Consider the following 26,857-nt stretch of genomic DNA (forward strand, 5'->3'; position numbering starts at 1 on the left):
AATTTCAGGGCATACAGGTCACTTCTGGGTGATGAATGGGCACCAGTCATTAGGATGAACTGAATAGATGTAGTAGCTCCTCCAAACAGGCTCTGGGATACCGGGTTGAAAGGCAAGGCAAGGCCTGCTGGTGTTACTCTGTTTTCAAATAGCACTCTGGCACTGGCAGAAAATGGCAAAGGAGGGATGAGTGGGGGCCATTCCCAGTGCCTACTCCCAGGTCCATCCAGATGAAGATGACAGATCTCATCTCAAGCCTCAGAAACCTCTATGAAGGTCAAGGTCACTCACTTCTGTTGTCAAAATCAACAGCACTTATCATATGATCTAGGGAGTCTGCCTCATCTATTTCATCTTTAATTCTCTTCTAAATCTATTGCTCTAACATCAATTTATTTTGCTACATTGTTCTGAATCTTGAACACTTTTCATTTTTTTCAAATAAACCCAGTTGATTCATTTTTTTTTAGGTTTGGTTTTTAGAAATATTATTTCTAATGTAAGCCTCAAAACCTATTTTTAAGAAAAAACTGAACTGCTTTTCTCTTTGCAGTTTCTTAATAAAAGCATCATTCCTTTTGTAGCCATGCGCATGACTTTGACAAATTAAGAGAAAGGTCAATTAACCAGGAAGTAAAGACACAATTGTTTTTATGTATACCCATACCCTCACAAAACCTACAGTCTAGTAGAACAGAGGATGTGGCATAGGACTTTAAGAACAGTTTTTTTTTCATGATGCCTAAAATATTCTGAGAGATAGATAGAATAACCATAAAGTCATCAGGTCCAGCTGTGACACACATCACAGAAGTTAACTGAACTTAGTAAGTATTTTGGGAAATCTTAGAAATCTTTATTCCAGTAAGCTCATCCTTTGGTGTCCATATGGTGAAAAGGTTCTATACTATTATGAAGGGAATTATACAGAGGCATTTAAAAGTAAAACTTTCTATTTTAGAAATCTGTCCATTTAGACTTTTGCCACAATAAGAACTCTTATTCATCACCATTGCTTATAAAAGAATAAAGCTTTTGATGAACTTGTGAAATCTTGGGAAGGCTAATTTCCCTCTATCCCATCAATCATTGTTCCAAGATTTAAATTTCATAAAAAGAACAACCGTCTCCAAAAGCCTTTGTTCCTTAGATTGCATAGTTTTAATACTTATTTGAGCACTGTAATTTTGTGGATAGCATGGAAGACAGATTATAATTTTGTTTTTTCTGTAGAGTTTTTTTTACAGTGAAGACTCTTGAAAGGTTCAAATTTGATGTTAAAATGGCCTTGGTAAGTGAAGGTGCATGACTGTATATTATATTAACAAAAGGAGTAACATTGAACACCAGTTCCATCCATAACATGTTGCTGATAATTCATGCTCAGCAGAAGTAAAAGATAGTGTTTTAGAAAATGTGCAGGAGAGGCTTTTTTTTAAAGATCAATTCATTATTATTCTGTTCATTTAACAAATACTAAATACCTATAATGGATCATACTCTCTCTTTTATGAGGCCTAGTGATAAAGCTATGCATAACTCTGTGTGTGTGTGTGTGTGTGTGTGTGTGTGTTTTGTTTTGGGGTTTTTTTGGAGCTCATATTACAGTGAGAGACTGAGATAATAAACTGACTTAAATATATTCATCAAATAGTAATAAAACTTTAGATGCAAAACAAAATAGGACAAAATAGTATATGATAGAAACAAATGGAGTTAATGGACTGGTCAGTAAAATATTTTTTAAGTATATAGCATTTGAGCAGAAATTCTAGGGTATGAGAAGAGGGCGAAGAATGAGGGTCCTAGGAAAAGTAATAACATGTGCAAAAGCCCTGAGATGGAAGCATGATTGATGAGTTGGGAAAAAGCAAGGAGTCCCATGTGGCTGGAAAGAGTCAGCAAGGGGAAAACGGAAGTTGATTAGGTCAGAATGGTAACTGGCACCAGACCATGTTGGGTCTTACCACATGGGAAAGGCTTCTTATTTATTTAAAGTAAAACTGAAAGCTATTATGGGTTTTAGGGCAGAAGTATAAAATTATATGTCCTTGTTTTAGAAGAATTACTCCACTTCTTCCATGGAGAAGATACTGAAGGAAAGTAAAGGAGAAAAGGGAAATGTTTACAACTATCATAGCTCAGGGTATCACCTTATATGAGTTTTATAACATAGTAAACACTATTCAGGCTTCCCAGGCGGCCCTAGTGGTAAAGAACCTGCCTGCCAATGCAGGAGACCTAAGAGACGCAAGTTTGATCCCTGGGTGGGAAAGATCCCCTGGGGGAGGGCGTAGCAATCCACTCCAGCATTCTTGCCTGGAGAATCCCCTGGACAGAGGAGCTTGGCGGGCTACAGTCCACAGGGTCGCAAAGAGTCGGACACAACTGAAACAACTTGGCACTCACGCAAGCATTGTTCAGACACTGAAGCAAGAAAATACCTTATTTCAGATTGGTCTATCAGAATGAAGTCCATGAACTGTCAAGTCATTAAGTGAACCAGCATAATTATGCATGCAAGTTGAGCCTAGGGTTTGTATTACAGCATAAAGTCTGGGACAAGATGCCTTAGGACCCTGCAATGTCCCAAGAGTTTCCACAATGGCAAAAAAAAAAAAAAAAAAAAAACAACTCAGATCAGGGATGATTAGCTTTTTAATTTCTAGTCACTAAAGTTTCAATCCATAATATTTTCCCCAAAGATTTTTTGGACAACAAGAAGGAATGATCAAGAGACATTTCATGTCATTTTTTTTTCCTAAATGGTGAAAATATTTTGGTTCTGATTATTTATATATGCCTTATAGAAAACACCAGTTGTGTCAGTTCTCAAGCCAATCAAAACTGAGACAATACCACTATGTCACACAATAACCAGTGTGGCAGACAATCAGTTACTTCCATTCATTTAATCAAATATATTTTTATTCAGGAAAAAAAATGATCCAACACCAGCTACTTTGCAATATGGTTTTTGGTGCTATAAATGTGACGTTTCCCATTCTCAGAGAGTTCTTCATCTTTTCAAACTTCATCATGTGCCACTGTCCATTGCAGTTACAACCCACTAAATCATCACTCATAGGGTTGAAATCCCAGCATCACCACTGAATCGCCTGATCTTTCTATGGTTCCTCATCCTTAAACTGGTGGTAGGAATTGCCCCCACCTATACAGTAGTTGTGACAATAAAGTGAGTTAGAACATGCCTCTCCAGAAAAGATAGCTCATGCTTATAACCACTAGGCATATCATAGTGCTTAATTGAGAATTAAAATGATTCTTAACACAAACCATGCCTCATCCTTAGAGGTATTTTTGTTGTATCTCTATTAGAATATGTTATACAATAAAATTACAACCAAAATGACAGAAAAAACCCAGAATATACATCAAGTATCAAGAAGATAATATACATATACATATGCATATACAAGATACATACATATACATATACAAGATACATACATATACATATTTATACATAATATACATCGAGGTCATCAAGGATAAAGAAGATCCACTACTAATTCTGAGATATTATGATTATAATGCATGACAAACTTTGTTAGGACTCTTTTAAAACCACAAACTCATATTCTAATTGCATCACTCTATATGATGCAGGTGTCTTTGGCTGCATTTATAATTTCTTGCCTTAAGGAGTAATGCCAAATGATGTTTCTTAGAGCAAACACAAATGAGAATTAATTTTAGACTTTGGTCACCTGATGCAAAGAACTGACTCATTGAAAAAGACTGATGCTGGGAAAGACTGAAGGCAGGAGGAGAAGGGGATGACAGAGGATGAGATGGTTGGATGGTATCACCAAATCAATGGACACGAATTTGAGCAGACTACAGGAGCTGGTGATAGACAGGGAAACCTGGTGTGCTGCAGACCATGGGTTTGCAAGAGTTGGACATGGCTGTGACTGAACTGAATGTTGGAAGACTTCAACCCACATTTTCAATATGACCAAATTTTACTGGGTATCAGATTGATCTATTTTTTTTATTGGATTTTTAGAGGCCCAATTCTACTGGGCCATGCAAAAGCAAATCCAAGCTGAAAGAGAGAGTAAAGCCAGTCCTGTCTTCTCTAAAACTGCAGCAGTGCTGGATCCCCCAGGAAGGTCTACAGCAGTGTCATCTAGTGCTGGAGCCAGACTAAGTTCTCATTGATCAGGAAAACTAAAGTGATAGACAACAAATTGAAGAAAGAATGTGAACTCTAAAACGGCATTTAGGCAGAAACATAAATCCTTTGGGACCAAAGATATAGCTTGAAAACTGTCTGAATTTTTTAACACCGTACATCATCTTCTAATGTATGAAAATGCATATCAAAGCTGTTTGAAGAAAAATCTCTTAGCACATTCAAGCACAGAAGCAGAAGTTGCATACTCCTCAAGATCTTCTCTTGACATAGGCCATTAAAAGAAGACTTGGAGTTATTGAAATGACCATTTATGTTGACAGAGGTACAAGCAATGGAAAACAAATCATGGAGTTAAAGATCTCCTCAGGCTGAGACGCTCATCCATCCTCTGGTTAATAGCAATTTGTTCCCTACTTTCTTTCCAGAGCATCATTCCTCTGTATGTGTTGCTGGAACTCTAGTGCCACTTGCATCAAAATTAACTTCCCCAAATTCTTCCCCTAGGATGATCTCTGGTCAGTCTTATATCTTCTTTGTATCTCTAAGTTGTATAGGAATTCTGTAACTTTGTAGTTGCTTCTAAGAAGCATAACATAGCACTTCCCTTTAAAAAAAAAATCCAAATCTTCTAATAAAAATATGCTGTTTGTGAGCCAGATCAAAGCTGAGTTCTTATTTTTCCCTAAGATTTCTGGTTCTATTCATTCTTCAGGCTAGCTTCTCAACCAAGTAGTTTAGACTTCAACAAGCAACATCACACCCATATGTTTATTTCCCACTGAATTAATAAAATGTTTTTCCGCCAGAAAATTGAAGAGAAGTAGGTTGTATCTGTGGCTATTGCACTTATTGCTCAGACTTAAAGGAACTTTAGTTTCTTAAATTTTATTAGAAAAAATAATGTGAAATATTGTTTTAACATAGCAACTATTTGTATTTGAATATATATTTTATGCTATTTCCAGTTACCTCTTTCTTTTGAGAATTTTATGTATAAAACATACATATATATGTGTGTGTGTGTGTTTATATGATGAAATGAGAGACATAAGTATGGATAGATATATGGATATACAGATATGTATCTTGTGGCTCATAAAGAATAGGCATTAGAATTTATACTTCAACTTTATTACTTTCAAGATGAGTTGATGATAGGAAATACTAAACAGCTATAATGAGTAATTAAATGCATGAATACATTTTCTATCTATAAAGGAATGATATAATAGAAATTATATTTTTATTTCCAACAGTTCTCCTCAAATTATTTTGGCCATGCTTTATGCAGAGCATTCAAGAATTGCTTTCAAGAGAGCTTTGGCTGATGAATGTGTGCTGACCTGGAATTAACGCTTATTATTGAATTAACTGTATAATGCATAATACATAATCTGCCAAAGGCATTGATTCTTCCATGCTAAGGGTTCAAGAAGCTTTATACAGGAATCAATATTGATTTTTGTAGGTGTAATCTAGAGGAAATTTCTTGATTGTGAAAGACTATTTTTCAAAGTGGCTCACAAAGCTCCTGGTTTCACTTAATATATTGGCTGCAATAATCTCAGCTCAGTACCAGTTATTTGCAGAACACTGACTGCCAGAGATTATTACTTCTAACAGTGGGTCTGTGTTTATCTCAGCTTTGTTTAAAATATCTATGAACTGGAAATTTATTTATGCTTTCAACACCCCTCTAATATGTAGCCAGGCTGGAAAGATAGGTAGATTACTAAGAATGGCTGAAAATAGGTTCATGAAGAGGAATGACCAAGGTTTGCCATTTTTATGGCAATCAATGTGTCATTTCATGATCAAATATAGGAGTGAATCCTATTAAGTTACTAATGAAATGTTTTACCTGCCCTCTTAGATATATATGTATATGTTCCAGACAACAAAAAGTATGAAACATCTTTGATTGCACCATATTTCTCATCAAGACTAGTAACTTACCCAGTGAAGGTTTCATCTATTATAATAAAAGTCATGAAATAAAATATATAATATAAAAATAGAAATAGAATAGAAACATGAAATAGAATATATAATATAGAAGACTCATACTATTGTTGTGCAGGTGTGTCATTCTAGGCAAATGAAAAGGTTTTTTTCTGAGAGTGTCTTAAAATGAAGTTCAATTACCTCAGCTCTAAAGTTATTACAAGTAAAATCCAAGGAAAAGAATTGTAATTCTTATCTATCTAAGTTACACTGAAATAAAAGAGGATAATGAATGAATGTGAATGGTAATAATAATGTAATAAAGAATGTTTTTAACTTTGAGCCCATTACAAGTGGAATTGCTCTTATACCAAGCTCATCACAAATTTCTCTCTTCGCTGATAGGAAAACCTAAATGACTCAAATAATTTCTTTGTTGGCTTTAGTAATAATTATTTTCCTTTTGAATTTTTGTCCCATTCCAGGCATTCTACTAACAGATTCACAAATCATTAAATCTGCACAGAAACTCTATAAGATATATATTCTATGATCATACTAATCTTTTAAGGAGAAAAATAAGACTTTAAGAAATGAAGTAGCTTATAATTAAAAAAATAGGAAATTAGAAAGCTATAACTCAAAATTGAGCCTTCAACCTTTATAACACAAAGTTTTAGATTTACTGAAAAACTAAGAAGATATTATGGGGAGTTCTTTTTATCCCATACCTCATTTCCACTACTAGTAATGAGATATATGTTGTAAGTAATGAAGCATTGTTGGTTCTTACTGATATATTATTATTAACTAAATTCTAGTTTGTTTAGCTTTTTCTCATTTTTTCATACTATACATTTTTTCCATTGCAAAATTCTATTTGAGAGGCCACATCACCTGTAGTTGTCATATTTCTTTAGGCCCCTCTTTGCTGTGGCAGTTTCCCAGAGTTTCTTTGTTTTTGATGACCTAAAAGATTTTGAGGAATACTGATCAGGTATTTTGCAGAATGTCCCTCAAATGGGATTTGCCCAATGTCTTTTTTTTTTCTCATGGTAAGACTGGAGTTATTAGTAACTGGTAGGAAGATCACAGATGTAAAGTGGCATTTTCATTACATCATATCAAGCCAATATGCTATCAACATGATTTATGACTACTGATATTATTTTTGATTACTTAGCTAAAGCACTGTTTGTCCTCTCCACTTTAAAATTACTTTTTAATTTTTTTTTTTCATTATCTGCACTTTGGATGAAAGTCATATGCACAGTTGACTACTACAAAGTAAAGAGTTATGCTCCCTCTCTTTGAGGGAATATTCACATATCAGTAAATTTTTATTAGTTCTTTTTTGTGGAATAGTTATCTCTTTCCCCTATTTAATCATTATTCAGTTAATTATAATAGCTAATTTGTTAAGAACTAAACAAATTCTAAACTAAAGAACTAAAGAGCCTCTTGATGAAAGTGAAAGAGGAGAGTGAAAAAGTTGGCTTAAAGCTCAACATTCAGAAAACTAAGATCATGGCATCCAGTCCCATCACTACATGGCAAATAGATGGAGAAACAGTGGAAACAGTGGCAGACTTTATTTTTGGGGGCTCCAAAATCACTTCAGATTGTGATTGCAGCCATGAAATTAAAAGACGCTTACTCCTTGGAAGGAAAGAACCAACCGAGACAGCATTTAAAAAGCAGAGACATTACTTTGCCAACTCAGGTCCATCTAGTCAAAGCTATAGTTTTTCCAGTAGTCATGCATCAGTGTGAGAGTTGGACTGTAAAGAAAGCTGAGTGCCTAAGAATGGTTGCTTTTGAACTCTGTTGTTGGAGAAGACTCTTGAGAGTCCCTTGGACTGCAAGGAGATCCAACCAGTCCATCCTGGGTGTTCACTGGAAGGACTGATGCTGAAGCTGAAACTCCAATACTTTGGCCACCTGATGCGAAGAGCTGACTCATTTGAAAACACCCCGATGCTGAGAAAGATTGAAGGCTAGAGGAGAAGGGGACAACAGAGGATGAGATGGTTGGACGGCATCACCAACTCAATGGATGTGAGTTTGAGTAAACTCCGGGAGTTGGTGATGGACAGGGAGGCCTGATGTGCTGCAGTCCATGGGGTCACAGAGTCGGACACAACTGAGCAACTGAATTGAACTGAACTGAGTTTGTTAAGGTTTATTTTTTATTGTATTGAGAAATTTTCCCTCTTTCCCTAGTTTGCTGAGAGTTTTTAATCAGGAATGGGTGTTGTATTTTATCCAGTGCTTTTTCTGCCTCAGTGGATATGATTATAAGATTTTTTTTTGATTAATCAGTTGATGTGGTGATTTATATTATTTTGAAATATTGAACCAGCCTTGCATGCTGGAATAAATCCCACTCTATTTTTATACACTGTTAGATTTTACTTCCTTGTATTTTTTGAGGATTTTTGCAGTTGTGTTCATGAGAAATATTGGTCTGCACTTTTCCTTTTTTGTAATGTCTTTTTCTGATTTTGGTATTAGGGAAATGCTAGCCTTATAGACTATGTTACCATAAACCATTTTACCAGCAGACTATATTCTCCTTGCTTCTATTTTCTGGAAGAGATTGTAGAGAATTTCTATCATTTTGCTCTTCAGTGTTTGGTTGAATTTACCAGTGAAAACATCTGGGTCTGGTGCTTTCATTTTTGGAAGATTATTGTTGATTAATTTCTTTAACAGATTACTGATTTTTCCTTGTGTGAGTTTTAGTAGTTTGTGGCATTCAAGAAATGTGCCCATGTCATCTACTTTATCAAATTTGAGGGCATAAATATTCATATGTTCATAATATTTATTGATTATCTCTTGAATATCTCTGGCAACAGTAGTAATGGCTCCTCGCTTGATGTTAGTAATTTGTACTAGTTCCCTGTATTTAAATAAACATACTGGAGGTTTATGAATTTTATCTATCTTTTCAAAGAGTTTGTTGATTTTCTCTATTGCTTTCCTATTTTTCAATTTCATTGACTTCTCTAATTTTTATTATTTCTTCTCTTTTGCTTTTCCCAGGTTTAAATCATTCTTTTTCTAGATCCCTAAAATAAGAGCTTATATTATTGATTTTAGATTTTTTCTTATTTTCTAACATACATTTAAAGCAAAAATTTCTCTCTAAACATATGCTTTATTGTATCCCACTATTTTGATAAGTTGTATTTTGAATTTTATTTAGTTCAACTATTTGCAAATTTCTCTTGAATCTTTTTTGATCTATGTGTCATTTAGTGAGCTGTTGTGCAATTTCCAAATACTGCATTTGAATATCTGTATTTCTCAACTCTTTTCTATTATTGTTCTGTTTTGATCTGACAACATACATTGCATGATTTCTATTCTTATGAATGTGTTAGTGTGTTTTATGGTCAAGAATGTGGTCGACCTTAATAAATGTTCTGTGTGAGAGCTTAAGAAGAATGTGTATTCTGCTGCTGTAGAATGAGGTATCCTATAAACATCAATTAGATCAAATGACTGATGGTACGGTTTTAGGTCAACTACATCCTTACAGATTTTATGCCAACTTGATTGCTGAGAGGCTCTGAAATCGTCAGCTATAATAGTGGATTTGTGTATTTCTCCTTGCAGTTCTCTCAGTGTTTGCCTCGTGTATTTTGATCTTCTCTGATTATATTGCATATACATTGATATGTCTTCTTGGAGAACTGATCCATTCATCACTCTATAAGGACCTTCTTTATCCCTGATAATGTATTTTTTGTTGTTGTTGTTCTAATGTGTGTGTTGTTGAAATTAATGAAGGTACTTCAGCTTTCTTTTGATTAATACTAACTTGGTATATCTTTCTCCATCCCTTTACAATTAATCTGTGTCTTTATACTTGAAGTGAGTTTCTTACAGACTCATATAGTTGTTGTTTTTTTTTTTCAATCGACTCTGATTATCTTTTACTTGGTATATTTAGACCATTCACATTTAAGGTGATTATTGATGTAGTATGTTTAATATTTATGTTTCTAATGTCATCTCTTTGTGTACAGTTGTTTATTTTTTTCTCCTGGTTTTCTGCCTTCTCTGGTTTTAATGGAGCATTTTATTTGGTTTCATTGTTTTCTTCTCTTAGCATATTAATTATGCTTATTTTATCAGTTTTCTTTTAACTTGCAATATATATTTAACACCAAGTAAATCCAGTTTTTCACTAGAGATTTTAGCTTATTAATCATTATTATTGTAAATTGCCCATCTAATTATTCTGAAATCTGTCATGTATTATTCTGTTTCTGTTGCATGCATTTTTTCAGATTTTGTTTTTCTTTGCCTTTTAGCATGGCTTGCAAATTTTTGAGAACAAGTAATAGCAAGTGAGGTGAACAGTCCTATAGTATTTAGGTTTTATATTTAATCTTGCAAAGAGTCAGGCTGTGTTTATTGTTTGCTGTTACTTTAGGTATCCTTAGGCTTCTGTTTCCTCTAGCATCCTTGCTTTCATCTTTTTCCCTTTCATTTTTCTCTAAAAACTCCTTTTTAAATAGAATCTAAGCCTTATAGTTTTTACCCATCCCCCAACCCCCAGGTTAGATGAGACAGGAAGGTAACTTTCCTTACCCCATACAGAATAAGGCTCTTGTAAAATCCTTTCTCTTGTGGAGTGGGTATTTGAAAATTCTCTGAGCATACTTTTAAGTGGTTATTTTTCTCCTTCCCCTGCCAGAAACATGAGCTTTTTTTTTTTTTAATGGTTCTTCATTATGAGATTGTGGTAGAGTTCCTAGAAGTAAAACCTGCCGAGGTGTTGATATCCCTTAAGACTGGGTTGTAGAAGCCTCTCATTCCTACTTTAATTTACACTCCAACAATTCATTAAAATTACTTAAGTTCTCCTAAATGTTTGTGGCTCCAGTGGCTTGTGTTCTTGGTAAGCTGACCTCAGCTGTGATTATCTGTATTTGCCTTTCTTTCCAGATTTCAGGTTGATGGTTTGACTTGTGACCTCTTTTTTTCTGATTGGTGCAAGAAAAGTTGTTGATTTTCCATTTGTTTAGCTCTTTTCTTACTGTAAAGAAGAGTGTTATCTTTCAAGCACTTTATCTCTTGAAGCTGAAAGAGAAGTCTGAACTTTTACTCTTAATCACTGTGCTCTCCTCCAGTGACTCAAAAACTTTATCACGCATCAGAATCTCCTGGAGGACTTGTTAAAACTGAGATTACTGGGAACAACTCCCAAAGTATCTCATTAAGTAGATCTATGGCAGTACTTGAGAATTTGCTTTGCTTACAAGTTCCTAGTTAATGCTGATGCTACTGGTCCATGGACTGCACTTTGAGAACTACTCTTTACTATTTCAGTGTCTGACCTTAATTTATTTGTAATCATAAGAGTCGCATAAGGAAGAAAGTGAATGGTCTAATCAACCTGGTTCTTGAGTTTGACTATGTTGTCATTACTGTATTGAAATCATCCCTATGTCTCTGTTGTCCTTGTCACAGTACTCATTATTGTGATTTTTGCTGAACAAGAAAGGGTTTTAGCACTATCAGTGCTTCTTTCTATGTATTTCTTTGATGAATTTGTGTAATGTAAAAATATTCACTGTGAAATCATCAGCATCTCCAGGAAGGTTTTGTAGTAAGTTCCAATTCTATTTCAGAGAAGTAATACGACATGTAACATTTCTTTTTAGATTCAAATGTACATATCAACATACACACACACACACACACACACACACACACGTGTATATATACTTCGAAACTTTTTTTTTTAAATTTAGGATATGATGAAGTTTTGTCTTATATCTGTATCTGTGGACAAGTTCATTATTCAGACAATTATATAGTACTCCATTTTGTGAGCATGCTATATTTACTTAACACATTTTTTTAATGTATGGACTATAATCCATTTAGAATACTTCTTTTATTGCCAAAATTATAGCACTTGACCTTTGTATGCACAAGTCTTTCGGTTCCTACTGGCTTTGTTGTTGTATGCTGCTGCTGTTGCTGCTGCTGCTAAGTCACTTCAGTCCTGTCTGACCCTGTGCGACCCCATAGATGGCAGCCCACCAGGCTCCCCCATCCCTGGGATTCTCCAGGCAAGAACACTGGAGTGGGTTGCCATTTCCTTCTCCAATGCATGAAAGTGAAAAGTGAAAGTGAAGTCGCTCAGTCGTGTCTGACTTTTCGCGACCCCATGGACTGCAGCCCACCAGGCTCCTCCGTCCATGGGATTTTCCAGGCAAGAGTACTGGAGTGGGGTGCCATTGCCTTCTCTGTTTCAATTGATTAACTGATCATTATTGCCATGCATATTTGGATTTACAAAGAAATAGCTGAAGCCTTAGCTTTTAAGACAGTAACAAAAATTGCACTCAGCAATAGCACGATAGGTTGTTTTGTGTGATGTATGTGTGTTTATTTATGTAAGATTTGTTGCCACCTCGATATTGTATTTTTTCTAGACGTGCTTATTGGTCCCCGCTGCTGCTGCTGCCTAGTCGTTTCAGTCGTGTCCAACTCTGTGTGATCCCACAGATGGCAGCCCACCAGGTTCCCCCGTCCCTGGGATTCTCCAGGCAAGAACACTGGAGTGGGTTGCCATTTCCTTCTCCAATGTGTGAAAGTGAAAAATGAAAGTGAAGTCACTCAGTCATGTCTGACTCTTAGCGACCCCATGGATTGTAGCCTACCATGCTCCTCCATCCATGGGATTCTCCAGGCAAGAGTACTGGAGTGGGGTGCCATTGCCTTCTCTGTTGTTGTTGTATAAATTCCTAGAAGTAGAATTTTTGAGTCAGAAGTCATATACACTTATCTCTACTAAATAACAATATAAATGATGGTATGAGAAGACCACCAGTTCTCCATCATTAGCCTACAACGTTATAAAGTTTTTTGAATGTTGCAAATCTGGAGATTTATTATAAATGCAGCCTAAGTACTTGGATAAGCCTGAAGAATTATATTTTACTGTTTCCTGTGTTCTACTTTTCTCTCTCTCTCTCCTCTCTCTCTCTCTCCCCCTCCTTTCCTAGATTTTCTCTCTCCCTCTCATCTAGATGCCATTTGAAATGTTAAGCTCGGTTGTGAAGGTCACAATTTTTTTGTCTAATCTTTTCTAGCAACCTGTGCCACACTGTTTTAGAGAGAAACTTAATGGGAAGTGCTTACAAATGATTTGGTGCCTCTGTCTCCTATGCGAAGGCCAATGCTTTGTTTTCACTGCATAAAACTGTTCAGTTTGGGACCCTCTCCACTTCCTAAAAGACATAAAATTGTGTTTCTCAGCTAAATTTCAGGATGCAGGCAGAAAAGCCTACTTAATCAAATTTGTTTTTCCTTTCCCTTGTTTGCCATCTACCTCCAGTCTGATCTCGTGTCTATCTTACGTAACTTTGTTGAAAGTGGCAAAAATTATCTTATACACAAAAATTTCACAATACATTTCCCCATAATAGAGAGCAACTTTAGCAGGTGGTTTGCCTTCCATGTGTCTATAGTTAATTAAATTGGAAAATGTGTGCCTGTGGTATTTGAGTTCCTGCCACTCACAGCCTGACTGCCTTTACTAAGCCAGTGTGACATTTTATTACTGAAGCACCTCTGGTCCAAAACAGCAACTGGATCTCCAGCTTTAACATCCATACAACTGGCTGGCAGCAGGAACTTCTTTTCCTTGGAGTTATGGGATACACTGAATCCCTTGGGGGGTTGTAAGATGATATAGTTCCACTTTTTCATGAAGATCTGTGTACTTGGCTGTTTTTCAAATGCACTATAGTGCTTAAAAGTAGAAACCAGATCAAGAATTAAATACATACCTATGCCCTTTATGATGCTTTTGAACTGTGATGTTGGAGAAGACTCTTGAGAGTCCCTTGGACTGCAAGGAGATCCAACCAGTCCATCCTGAGGGAGATCAGTCCTGGGTGTTCATTGAAAGGACTGACGCTGAAGCTGAAGCTCCAATACTTTGGCCACCTCATGCAAAGAGTTGACTCATTGGAAAAGACCCTGATGCTGGGAGGAATTGCAGGCAGGAGGAGAAGGGGACGCCAGAGGATGAGATGGCTGGATGGCATCACTGACTCGATGGACATGAGTTTGAGTAAACTCCGGGAGTTGGTGATGGACAGGGAGGCCTGGTGTCCTGCAATTCATGGGGTCGCAAAGAGTCGGACACGACTGAGCAACTGAACTGAACTGAACTGATGCCCTCTCTAAAATCATGTTTTTCATATTTGCCTAACTGATTTGTAGAAAACCTTTTGCATACTATAGATAATAATCTTTTGTCAAATATTCACACACATATATATTTCCTCAATATGTTATCTTTTCATTATCTTTATTTACTCTTTCCTTCCATGTGCTGTGCTTATTTGCTCAGGCATGTCCAACTCTTGTGGTCCCATGGACTCTAGCCCACCAGGCTCCTCTGCACATGGGGATTCTCCAGGCAAGGATACTGGAGTAGGTTGCCAGGCCCTCCTCCAGCTTTTTTCCATACAGAAGTTTTAAATATTTACGTCCAAAAATTTGCTAATCTTCTCTTATGGATTCCAGCTTTTTCATCAGATTTTAAAAAATAATTCTCATATCTGCAATTAGCTTCAAAATATCTTCTCTGACTTTTTAAAAAATTGTATTTATCTACCTTTAATAGGTTTATTTTTAGAGTTGTTTTATGATCACTGAAAAATTAAGTCAAATGTAGAGAATTTCCATAAATATCCTCCCTTCTCTCCATATATACATAAAACTACCCCCACTCTCAATATCCCACACCAGAATGATATATTAGTTACAATCAATGAAACTTCTTTGGTATGTCATTATCATCCAAAGTCTATACCTTACATTAAGGTTCACACTTGGTATCATTCATTCTATTATTTGCAACAAATGCGGCATCATACAGAATAGTTCACTGCCATAAAAATCTTCTGGGTTTTGTCCATTTATCCCTCCTCCTTCTGTTACCTCCTCTTTCAACAACTGATCTTGTTACCTTTTTATAGTTTTGTTTTGTTTTTTCTTTCCAGAATATCATATAGTTGGAATCATGGAATATGTAGCCTTTTCTGATTGGTTTCTTTCACTTAGAATATGTAGTTAAGCTTCCTCTATATTTTTTCATGACATGTTACTCACTTTTTTTTTTTTTAACCACCAAATGCTATTCTGTTGTCTGAATGCCACAGTTTATTTATTCACCTACTGAAGGAAATATTGGTTATGTCTAAGTTTTGGCAATTATGACTAAAGTGGTTACAGACCTCCATGTGAAGGCTTTTGTGTGGACATATGTTTTGACCTCCTTTGAGTAAACACAAAATAGAATAATTACTGGATTCATATAGTAAGAGTGTGCATAATTTTGTAAAACACTGCCATCAAGCTGTTCGCAGTGGCTGGATGACATGCACTGCTACCAGCAAGGATCAGGAGATCTTACTGCTCCACACTGATGTCAGCGTGTGGTGCTGTCAGTGGTTTAAACAGCTTTTCTCATGGTGTGCACTGTTTTAGGGCTTTTCTAATAGGTGTGCACTGTTGTTGTAAATAAAAATTTCTTTATGACCTATGATGTTGAATACATTTTCATATGCTATTTGCCATATGTATATATTCTTTGGTGAGGTGCTTATGCAGGTACTATGCCCATTTTTAAAGTAAACCTACTTTCTTACCATTTAAGAATTCTGTGTGTATTTTGGATAACAACCCAAAGATCAGATGTATCCTTGGCAAATATTTTCTCCCAGTGTGTGGCTTGTCTTCTTCAAGTGATGCTGTCTTTTGCAGAGCAGAAGGTTTTAATTTCAACGAAATTTAGTTATATCAACTGATTCTTTCATGGATTATGCCTTTGGTGTTTTCCACTACTAAAAATTATTTTAGTTTGTCTTGTTGTTTCTATTGTATCTAGCTTAGAAATATATCAAGTAACTGATTTTTCCCCTACTAACTACATTGATTAAAAATTAAAGCATTAGTATCTGACTTGGGTTATTACATAGCCAATTCACCTGCTTTCACCCTTTTCCAAAGCAGTCAGGTTGTTAAAACCACAGACAAAACAGCTGCTAACACTTCAGTTCAAAACCCTACAAAGTTTTTTCATCTTCTACCTACACGGCTCTGAGGGTGTTCCTTTCAGTCTCTATATGCTAATACTTTTCCTCTGTTCTCTCTTATTCTGTGAATACCTCTAGAACTCTGATTTCAGGATGTTGCCATTTCAGGGCTACTTCTTCCTTCTAGAATGTTCTTACCTTGTTGTAGTTAAGTCACTCAGTCATGTCTGATTCTTTGTGACCCCATGTACTGCAGCTCACCAGACTTCCCTATCCTTCACCATCTCTGGGAGCTTACTCAAACTCATGTCCATTGAGTCAGTGATGCCATCAAACCATCACATCCTCTGCCATACCCTTCTTCTGCCTGATCTTTCCCAGAATTAGGGTCTTTCCATGAGTCAGCTCTTCACATCAGGTGACCAAAGTATTGGAGCTTCAGCTTCAGCATCAGTCCTTCCAATGAATATTCAGCATTGATTTCCTTTCGGATTGACTGGTTTGATCTCCTTGCTGTCCAAGGGACTCTCAAGAGTCTTCTCAAAAACCACAGCTCAAAAGCATCAATTCTTCAGCATTCGGTCTTCTTTATGGTCTAACTCGCACATCTATACATGACTACTGGAAAAACCATAGCTTTGACCAGAGAGACCTTTCTGAGAAAGTAGTTTTTCTGCTTTCTACTATGCTATCTAGGTTGTTCATAACTTTGCTTCCAAGGAGCAAGCATCTGTTAATTTCATGGCTGTAGTCACCATCTGCAGTGATTTTGTTGCCCAACAAAATCAGGGTGGTGTCATCTGCATATCTGAGGTTAATGATAGTTCTCCTGGCAACTTGATTCCAGCTTGTGCTTCATTCAGCCCAACATTTCACATGATGTAGTCCGCATTTACATTAAATAAGCAGGGTAACAATATACAGCCTTGATGTACTGCTTCCCCAATTTGGAACCAGTCTGTTGTATCATGTCCTGTTCTAACTGTTGCTTCTTGACTTTCATACAGATTTCTCAGGAGACAGGAAAAGTGGTCTGGTATTCCTGTTTCTTTAAAAATTTTCCACAGTTTGTTGTGATCTACACAGTCAAATGCTTTAGCATAGTCAATAAAGCAGAAGTAGATGTTTTTCTGGAATTCTATTGCTTTTTCTATGATCCAATGGATGTTGCCAATTTGAGCTCTGGTTCCTCTTGCCTTTTCTAAATCCAGCTTGAACATCTGAGATTTCTTGGTTCACATACAGTTGAAGCCTGGCTTGGAGAATTTTGAGCATTACTTTGCTAGCATGGGAAATGAGTGCAATTGTACAGTATTTTGAACATTTTTTGGCATTGCCCTTCTTTGGGATTGGAATGAAAACTGACCTTTTCCAGTCCTGTGGCCACTGTTGAGTTTCCAAATTTGGCGCCATGTTGAGTGCAGCACTTTCACAGCATCATCTTTTAGAATTTGAAATAGATCAGCTGTAATTCCATCACCTCACTAGCTTTGTTTGTGCTGATGCTTCCTAAGGCCTGCTTGACTTGGCACTCCAAATGTCTGTCTGTATTTGAGTAATCACACCATTGTGGTTATCTGGGTCATGAAGATCTTTTTTGTATAGTTCATCTGTTTATTCTTACATCTTCTTAATATATTTTGCTTCTGTTAGCTCCATACAATATCTGCCCTTTATTGTGCCCATCTTTACACGAATTATCCCTTGGTATCTCTAGTTTTCTTGAAGAGGTCTCTAGTCTTTCCCATTCTATAGTTTTCCTCTATTTCTTTGCATTGTTCACTTAGGAATGCTTTCTTATCTCTCCTTGCTATTCTTTGGAACTCTGTATTCAGATGGGTATATCTTTCTTACCTAAGAAATCACAAATTGTTCCATCTCTCTTTTAGATGACCTCCTAAAACATGCCTCCTTTGATCATCCCATCTAAAAGAGTAAACTTTGAAACCAATATATCATAAGATTTTTTATCACCAACACAGTACATATTTGTTTGCTTACTGTTTCTCTCCTCCACATGGACTAGAAACCCCTCTTGTTAACTGCTATACCCGCAGTCTATTTAAGGGCTACGTGTATAACTGGTTAAGTGCAAAACTCCTCTGAGGATATTTTCACCTCATAACCATCCTAGAGGATATTATCTGGAGTAGGGATGGGAGTGTGATGAAAGAGGTTTACTAAATAAATCATAGTTGAGGGATGGCGCCCTATTTGATGATGAAAAGGTATTTGCTAAATGCCAAGTCCCAATAGTAGGAAGAAGTGATGTCACTGCAGTTGCAAGTCAATATTAACTGATAATGTTTAATTTGTAAAATACAGGGAGTGGAGTGCAGGAATAAGTTTCAGAATTCAGAGGTAAATTGTTAATAACTTGCTTGGTCCACACAGCTTGTTTGCCTTGGGTTAGACCTACAGACTTAAACCTCATCGACACTGATCCCTCTCTAAAAATTTGGCATATATTTTCCTGAGACTGAGAAAATAAAGTAGCACCTGAGATTTAATCTTTTTTGACTAATTATAAATTACATTTGTAATGGGTTCAATTATAACTAAGTTCTATTGTCTGAGTATTGCATTATTGTATTTCCAACTTAGTTTTCAGAACCATAGTGCATTGCCAAGCAGCTTGGACATAGGCTATTTTCCAAAACTTTTAAAAACTATTTTTGAGAATATTTCTTAACACTATACACAAAAGTAAGCTCAAAATAGATTGAAGACCTATATGTAAAGCCAAACACTATAAAAATCTTATAGGAAAACATAGGCAGAATATTCTTTGACATAGTCACAGCAACACCCTGTTTGACCCACTGCCTAGACTAATGGAAATAAAAATAAGCTAGTGGGACCTAATTAAAAGCTTTTACACAGCAAAGGTAACCATACACAAGACAAAAAGACAACCCTCAGAATGGAAGAAAATATTTTCCAGCAAAGAAACTGACAAAGGCTTAAACTCCCAAATATACAAGCAGCTCATGCAGCTCAATGTCAAAAAAACAAACAACCCAACCAAAAAATGGATAGAAAGCCTAAATGGAAATTTAGCCAAAATAGACATACAGATTACCTACAAACACATGAAAAAATCTTCTTGCTCACTATTAGAGAAATGCAAATCAAAACTACAGTGAGGTATCATGGCCATCATCAAAAAATATATAACAATAAATACTAGAGGGGATGTGGAGAAAAGGAAACACTCTTACACTGTTGTTGGAATGCAAATTGATACAACCACTGTGAAAAACAGTATGGAATTTCCTTAAAAACTAAAAATAAAACTACCATATGACCCAGCATTCCCATTACTGGGCATATACTCTGGGAAAATCATAATTCTAAAAGACACATGTCTTTATTTTCTTGGTCTCCACAATCACTATGGATGGTGACTGCAGCCAGGAAATTATAAGACATTTGCTCCTTGGAAGAAAAGGCATGACAAATATAGACAACATATTAAGAAGCAGAGACATCACTTTGCTGACAAAGGTCCATATTGTAAAAGCTGTGGTTTTTCCAATAGTCATGTACGGATGTGAGAGTTGAACCATAAAAAAGGCTGAAAGTGAAAGTGAAGTTGCTCAGTTGTTTCCGACTCTCTGTGACCCCCATGGACTATAGCTTGCCAGGCCACTACATCCATGGGATTTTCCAGACAAGAGTACTGGAGTGGGTTGCTATTTTCTTCTCCAGGGAGTCTTCCCGACCCAGAGATCGAACCCGGGTCTACTGCATTGCCGGCAGACTCTTTACCATCTGAGCCTCATTGCTGGTCAGCTCGGTTGGTTAGAGCGTGGTGCTAATCATGCCAAGGTTGTGGGTTTGATCCCCATATGGGCCAGAGGAATTTTTCTTCCTTACCACTCAAGGTGGTTACACATTTTACCCTAGACTTGTAACTCAGGTTGCTTAAAAAAAAAAAAATCTAAAAAGTCTGAGGACTGAAGAATTAAAGCTTTCAAACTGTGGTCCTGAAGAAGATTCATGAGAGTCCCTTAGACAGTCAGGAGATCAAACCAGTCAGTCTTAAAGGAAATCAGTCCTGAATATTCATTGGAAGGACTGGTGTTGAAGCTGAAACTCCAATATTTCGGCCACTTGATGCAAACAGCCAATTCATTGGGAAAGATCCTGATGCTGGGAAAGATTGAGGGCAGTAGGAGAAGCAGGTGACAGAGGATGAGATGGTTGGATGGCATCATTAACTCAGTGGACATGAGTTTGAACAAACTCCAGGAGATAGTGAAGGACAGAGTAGCCTGACCTTAAACATTGGTTTAGTGACACTGTGTCTAATGCCCTGTTTCTACCTTTTATGCAACTTGTGCTAAGGCTTTTTCAAATATATAGATTTTCCTAGAATGAAAGCTTTTTCATGTCTCATTTATCTATTTCTGATTTCTGAGGATTTGATTACTGATGCCTTAAAATCAGAAGAGAAGCATTTTGAAATACTTCCAAAGATATAGTTAATAATTGAGGATAGTTATTTTAAATGTACGCAGTGGTTAACATGTTCTCAGAATTAAGGTACTCTTTAAAAAATGGTTCCCTTTTAGGGGCATTATCAAATACAGAACTGATTAAGCAATCAAACTCTGTTCTAGTTTCAGAGCAAAATGTTAGCCATTCTGCTATTCATCCTTTCTTTTATTACACCTCATTATTGCCTCTTTAGATTCTTTCTTTCTGTTCCGAGTGATTTCCTGCCTTATGGCCATCTAAGGAACATGGTGGAAGGGTAAAGAATTAATTAAAGTTCTAATGGTGCAATTAGTAGTAAGTGTGAACTGTTAAAGCATTTTCTCAGATGTTTTATAGCTTGTGAGACATCATCTTCACCTCAGCCGATGAATACTGACCACCTGTTATCTATTACCATAATATTGTACAAGCAGACTGACAGAAAGCAATCTGGTCTCCAGTGATTGGACTACTGAAGCAATTGACAGGCAGTTTCCACAAAGGTAAACTGTGAAAGCTAAATGAGATGGTAAATAGAAACTCAGGCAGGTGTTTAATGGAGAAACTATTAAAACAACCCAGAAGTTGTAAAATGAATGTATTGTTTATGCATATTTTATAGTATGCAGTTTGTTTCAGTATTTGAAGACAGTGACTTTAAAACCAATATCCTATGTCATACATTCGTAATTACCTATATGGGCTGATAACTCGAGTCAAGAAGCATGCTGTACTTAGTGAAGAAAGTCAGTTGCAAAAGGAGTTTGTTGGCCCTCAACCAGTTTAATTTAAAATGTAAAAGTTGTTGGTTATGCTTTACACAAAACAGAAGTTTTCTCTTAAGTTTGATGAAGTAAATACTCTTATAGAGAAAATAAGTTAACTCAAGGGAAAGCACAAATTAGCAGATTTCTTTGAATTAAGGGCTATTTGTTGCTATCACATCCTATAAGATTTCTTCTGGCTGCTGAATAGTACTGAATTTCTAATATGCCTTCTTCAATTATTGATTTGTTGCTTGTCTGTTCTCTTGGAAAGTCAGATGAAGATCAGTGTGACAGTATTTATAGGCTGCATCTCATCTGAGGGATGTAATCCGTCTTCGTTAAGTTCAGTAAAAGTGATAGATGGCATTTGGCAGTGTAATGATGTGATCACTGTACCAGCGCCTCTCTAAATCATAAGCTGTTGCTTTCTGTTGTGTAGATATTTAATCAGTTATACACCCCATTACTGATTTAATTCAGAATGTCAGTGGCAGGTGAATAATGTGCATATTTGTATATTAATATCATATTGTATTAATGCTCCCTTCATTTAAGTGTGCTATTCATTTGAAAATCATAAACTGTTGCTTCATGGGTCGAATAAATTTAACCGAGATATTAGGCATCTAACACCTTCAGTGTGTTAATTCTGTGTGTCAGTAAAAGGGTGTGTTCCTTTATATCTCTGTTCATGCTTTCTTGACAGAATGGATTATTTGATGACATCAGTATACTTGCTATGACTGATAAAAATTTCAATTAATTTATACCCAATAAATGAGCTTTAATTTTAAGATTACAGTAGAGGAGTAGAGCTTTAAGAAAATAGTGCTAGAGCACTATTTTAATATAGAAAGTAGAAAACCAGGAACTGTTTAATGGTGATATACTATCAAAACCACACCAGAAGTTCATCAATATTCCTGTTATTTTCACTAAATTTTATGTTAATTTTAGACTGTAGGATGATTTTCATATTAAGAAGTCTAGTTAACAATATTGAAACGATTTTAGGGGATGAACCATTTGAATAACTAGTATTTATATTTCACATTTCTGCTTTCAAATATATTATTTATATGTTACAATACAGACTAAATAATTTTTAAAATTGCCTTTTTTAGGAAAAATTCATGGCATCACTATCTTTGAAGACCTTTATACTAACTTTATAGAATCACATGGTTATTCTAACACTTCAAAACTTAGAATAAACATCCATAGAAAAACTTGAACACTTTTTCCAATGAAGTTTCATGACTCCACATAATTGAGAGGAAAATAAATTAATTTATAAGCAGACTAATGCATTTTCTCTCAACATTGCTTTCTTCTAGACATATAAGCAAAGTGGATATTTGTGACATTTTTCTAAAGAGAGCTCTAAATCTTCTGGGAACTTCCTCTAGGAAGTATGTAGTATAGTTACGCAGTTGTGCATGAATGATACTGACTGATAGACTAAAAACATTTCAGCTAAATCTCATTGAACTTTAGAGCCTTCATTCCCCTGTCCTTCGCTCTTAAACAACTCAATAGCTGTCATTTTTTATGTCATCAAGTTCCGATTGACTTGGAGTGGACAAACAGCCTTGTACTAATGTGACAAGCTATATTCCTGAATTTGTCAATTCATTATCTTTTCAAAATGTTGACTCTTAACCCTCAGAGTGAATATGATTTACTGTGATGACTCAAATTTCAAAAATCAAAGTGGAAGAAAGAACAAAACAAAGAAAGAAAAGAAGAAAATATGCAAACTTCTGACTGCAACAGCCTGAAGGATTTTAATACATACATGAGAAATATATAGTGTTAAAAGTGACTATTTTAAAGACATGAAGTAGTTATTTAACCAATCCATCAATCTATCATATGTGTTTATTTGGCACTTTTTTGGTCATAAGCAGCTCTGCATTTTCATTTATTTCAAAGACTTAAATACCATCTTCATTTTGTCTGTAAATCTTCTGTAATCCTTAAAGTGATAGAAAGATAGTTATTTTGTTTTACTTATAACGTATTGAAAACCTCTGCATTGCCACAATAATGCCAACATTTATTTCTGTAATACTTCTTTCTAACAAACTGTAAAAGTTACATAGGAATAATCTCATGTATCTTTATAACATGCTTAAAGTTGTTTGGGAACTGCTGATTATTAACTCCATTTTATAAATAAGAAACAACGCTACATGATAGGTCCCTCCTGGTCACTCAGTCAGTCAACTACACCCAAAGAACTGGAAGTTAGTTTTCAGTCTTTGCTCAGGAACTCGGCAGCCCTGAAGTTCACGTGGGGTTTTCAGCGCTACAGAACTTTGGCCATTCTATCACTTTTTATATCCACCTTTACCATTTCTGTGATTAATTTATTTCTTACAAAGAAAACCCAAATAGGCTTGTATATATGTGTGTACATTACTTACCTTCTTGAGTTGGACCTTCTATCGGGTGTCATTTGCATCAGTAGGAGACAGAAGCAGATGAAAACTTTACTGATAGATCAAATCATGGAGAGGTGCGAGCCTCTGATCTAGAGGCCAGGCTCCTCCCCAGAAGGCTGCACTTTCTCGCCATCGGAAAGGGGACAGAATTCTCAGCAGGTGGATACACCTGTGCTGCTCAGGCTCCAGTTAGCGATGTGGGGTGCACAGTTTCTGCACACGGCCCACTGCCACCATCCTCAATCCCTGGTGGCTCAGAGGTTAAAGCCTCTGCCTGCAATGCAGGAGACCCGGGTTCGATCCCTGGGTCGGGAAGATCCCCTGGAGAAGGAAATGGCAACCTGCTCCAGTATTCTTGCCTGGAGAATCCCATGGATGGAGGAGTCTGGTAGGCTGCAGTCCACGGGGTCGCAAAGAGTCGGACACGACTGAGTGACTTCAAGACAAGAAAAGAAGAGCTGCCATGGGGCTACCCTCCTGGCTCAGAGGTTAAAACGTCTGCCTGCAATGCAGGAGACCCGGGTTCGATCCCTGGGTCGGGAAGATCCCCTGGAGAAGGAAATGGCAACCCACTCCAGTATTCTTGCCTGGAGAATCCCATGGACGGAGGAGCCTCGTGGGCTACAGTCCACGGGGTCGCAAAGAGTCGGACACGACTGAGCGACTTCAGTTTCAGTTCAAGAGCTGCGGTAAGAGGTATGGTGAGGGGTGTCGTGAGGACTCCTCTGCCAAGGCCCAGACACTGTGTCAGTCCAGCAGTTCCACACCCGGAACTCTGGTCTGCAGTGTCGGTGTGAGCCTTCTCCACGTGGCGCCCTAGGAGCAAGTGAAACTAGATGAAGCCCAAGGAAGCAAAAAAGAGGTTAGACTTCATTTTATTATTCAGATTCTATCTTTATTTCCTGGCAATTGTTAATGGGCTTTGCTAGTGATATGTTATATGTATATATACACACATGGTTGCCTGTGAGTGCATGCTCAGTCCTGTCCCACTCTTTGCGACCCCATGGACTGTAGCCTCCCAGGCTTCTCTGTCCATGGAATTTTTCCAGGCAAGAATGTTGGAGTAGGTTGCCATTTCCTATTCCAAGGGATCTTCTCAACCCAGGGATTGAACCGAGTCTCTTGCATCTCCTGCATTAGCAAGGAAATTCTTTACCAACTGCAATACTTGATATACACACATACATACTATCAGATTCTAGATATTTGTCAATAAATGATTGTCAAATTACACAAACAATCTATACTCAATTATACTAAAATATTCAATTTTACATACTTAAAGTGAGAACTGATTTCTGGGATGTACAGGAATCAGAGGTCACTTATGTGCAAGTGACCTTATATGCCCAATTCCATCAGAATAGTGGTTTACTATTGAATAATCTTATTACAAACAAAAAATAATTGCCTCCTCCTCAGCATTGCAATATCATTTTAGATTTTCATTTCATTATGGTCTTTAAGCTCCAGTCCCCAATACTAACTCAAAATTATAGGATGGTCGTTTCAGCCCAGTTGGAGAGGACTATCTTCCCAGCAGCTTCCCATTACCCTACTCATTCCCCTGCACTCCTAACCTCAAGCTTATCAACAAGAAAACAAGCTTTCACAATTTTTTTTTGAAAATCTGCTTTGGCAGTGATTTTTAAGTCATATGCCTTAAGTTATTCTGTCCTGAATATTATTAAGGCTCTTATTATTCTTTCTCTTTTGCTTTTCCACCTTCTTCTGGCATGAAACAAATAAATTTTTCCTTTGATTTCTGTAAGTCATACCTTTATTTCTTACTTATTTTCTCAACTCTTACTGTCTAAAGGAGTGGTAAAAGTTTATTAGATTTTTCAGTTGTATATTTTCCCTGTCACATTTTTTAAAAAATGTTCATTCAAAAGCTCTGAAGTTTTCTGTATTTATTACATCCTGCCTGCAGTGCAGGAGATGTGGGAGAGTCAGGAGATGTGAGTTCCATCCCTGGGACAGGGAGATGCCCTGGAGGAAGAAATGGCAACCCATTCCAGTGGGTTGCCTGGCAGGCAATAGTCCAAAGTGTCACAAAAAGTTGGACATGACTGAGTGACTGAGCATGCATGCATGCTATATATGCAAAAAAAAAAAAAAAAGTAGCAAAATATTCATTTTTTACATTATACCATCATGTTTATTTTCATTGAGAGATTTGATATTTGTGACGCAGTCCCAAATCTTTAAATGCTATCCTCATTGCTATGGAACTGACTTTAAAAACAAACAGACAAGCAAACTTATTTTCCCTATCTTAATGTGATTACTTATCCTTTAAAATATTTTTCTTCCTTAAACTCCTTTGCTTCAGCAATATATGCATATGTGCAGTAAATATTTGTGCATAAATATTTTTGTATCTCTCTGACTTACCACTGAATAGTAAATAATGGTGATGATAAATGAATGTTACAACAAGAAATTTGTTAAGTGCTAAAAATTTGAAAGCTCAAATAAGAAAAAAATTAACACTGAGGATATTTTTAAAAGGTTAAAAGGCAATAACTTGATTTTCAGTTCAGTTCAGTTCAGTTGCTCAGTCATGTCCAACTCTTTGGCCTCCCTGTCCATCACCAACTCCAGAAGTTTACTCAAACTCATGCCCACTGAGTCGGTGATGCCATCCAACCATCTCATCCTCTGTTGTCCCCTTCTCCTTCCACCTTCAATCTTTCGCAGCATCAGCGTTTTTTCAAATGAGTCAGTTCGTCACATCAGGTGGCCAAAGTATTAGAGTTTCAGCTTCAGCATAAGTCCTTCCAATGAATATCCAAGACTGATTTTCTTTAGGATGGACTGGTTGGATCTCTTTGCTGTCCAATGGGCACTCAAGAGTCTTCTCCAACACCACAGTTCAAAAGCATCAATTCATTGGCACTCAACTTTCTTTATAGTCCAACTCTCACATCCATACATGACTACCAGAAAAATAATATCCTTGACTAG

The 26,857-nt window shown here is 36.5% G+C and overlaps 1 protein-coding gene across 1 annotated transcript in view; it reads left to right on the plus strand.

Annotated features, from left to right (window-relative positions):
• LRP1B (LDL receptor related protein 1B) overlaps positions 1-26,857 on the plus strand; it is a 1,867,078-nt gene that overhangs the window by 1,430,236 nt on the left and 409,985 nt on the right. The gene's annotated exons all lie outside the window — the stretch shown is intronic.

Source organism: Dama dama, chromosome 33 (assembly GCF_033118175.1).
Source record: "Dama dama isolate Ldn47 chromosome 33, ASM3311817v1, whole genome shotgun sequence".
Lineage (NCBI taxonomy): Eukaryota > Metazoa > Chordata > Mammalia > Artiodactyla > Cervidae > Dama > Dama dama.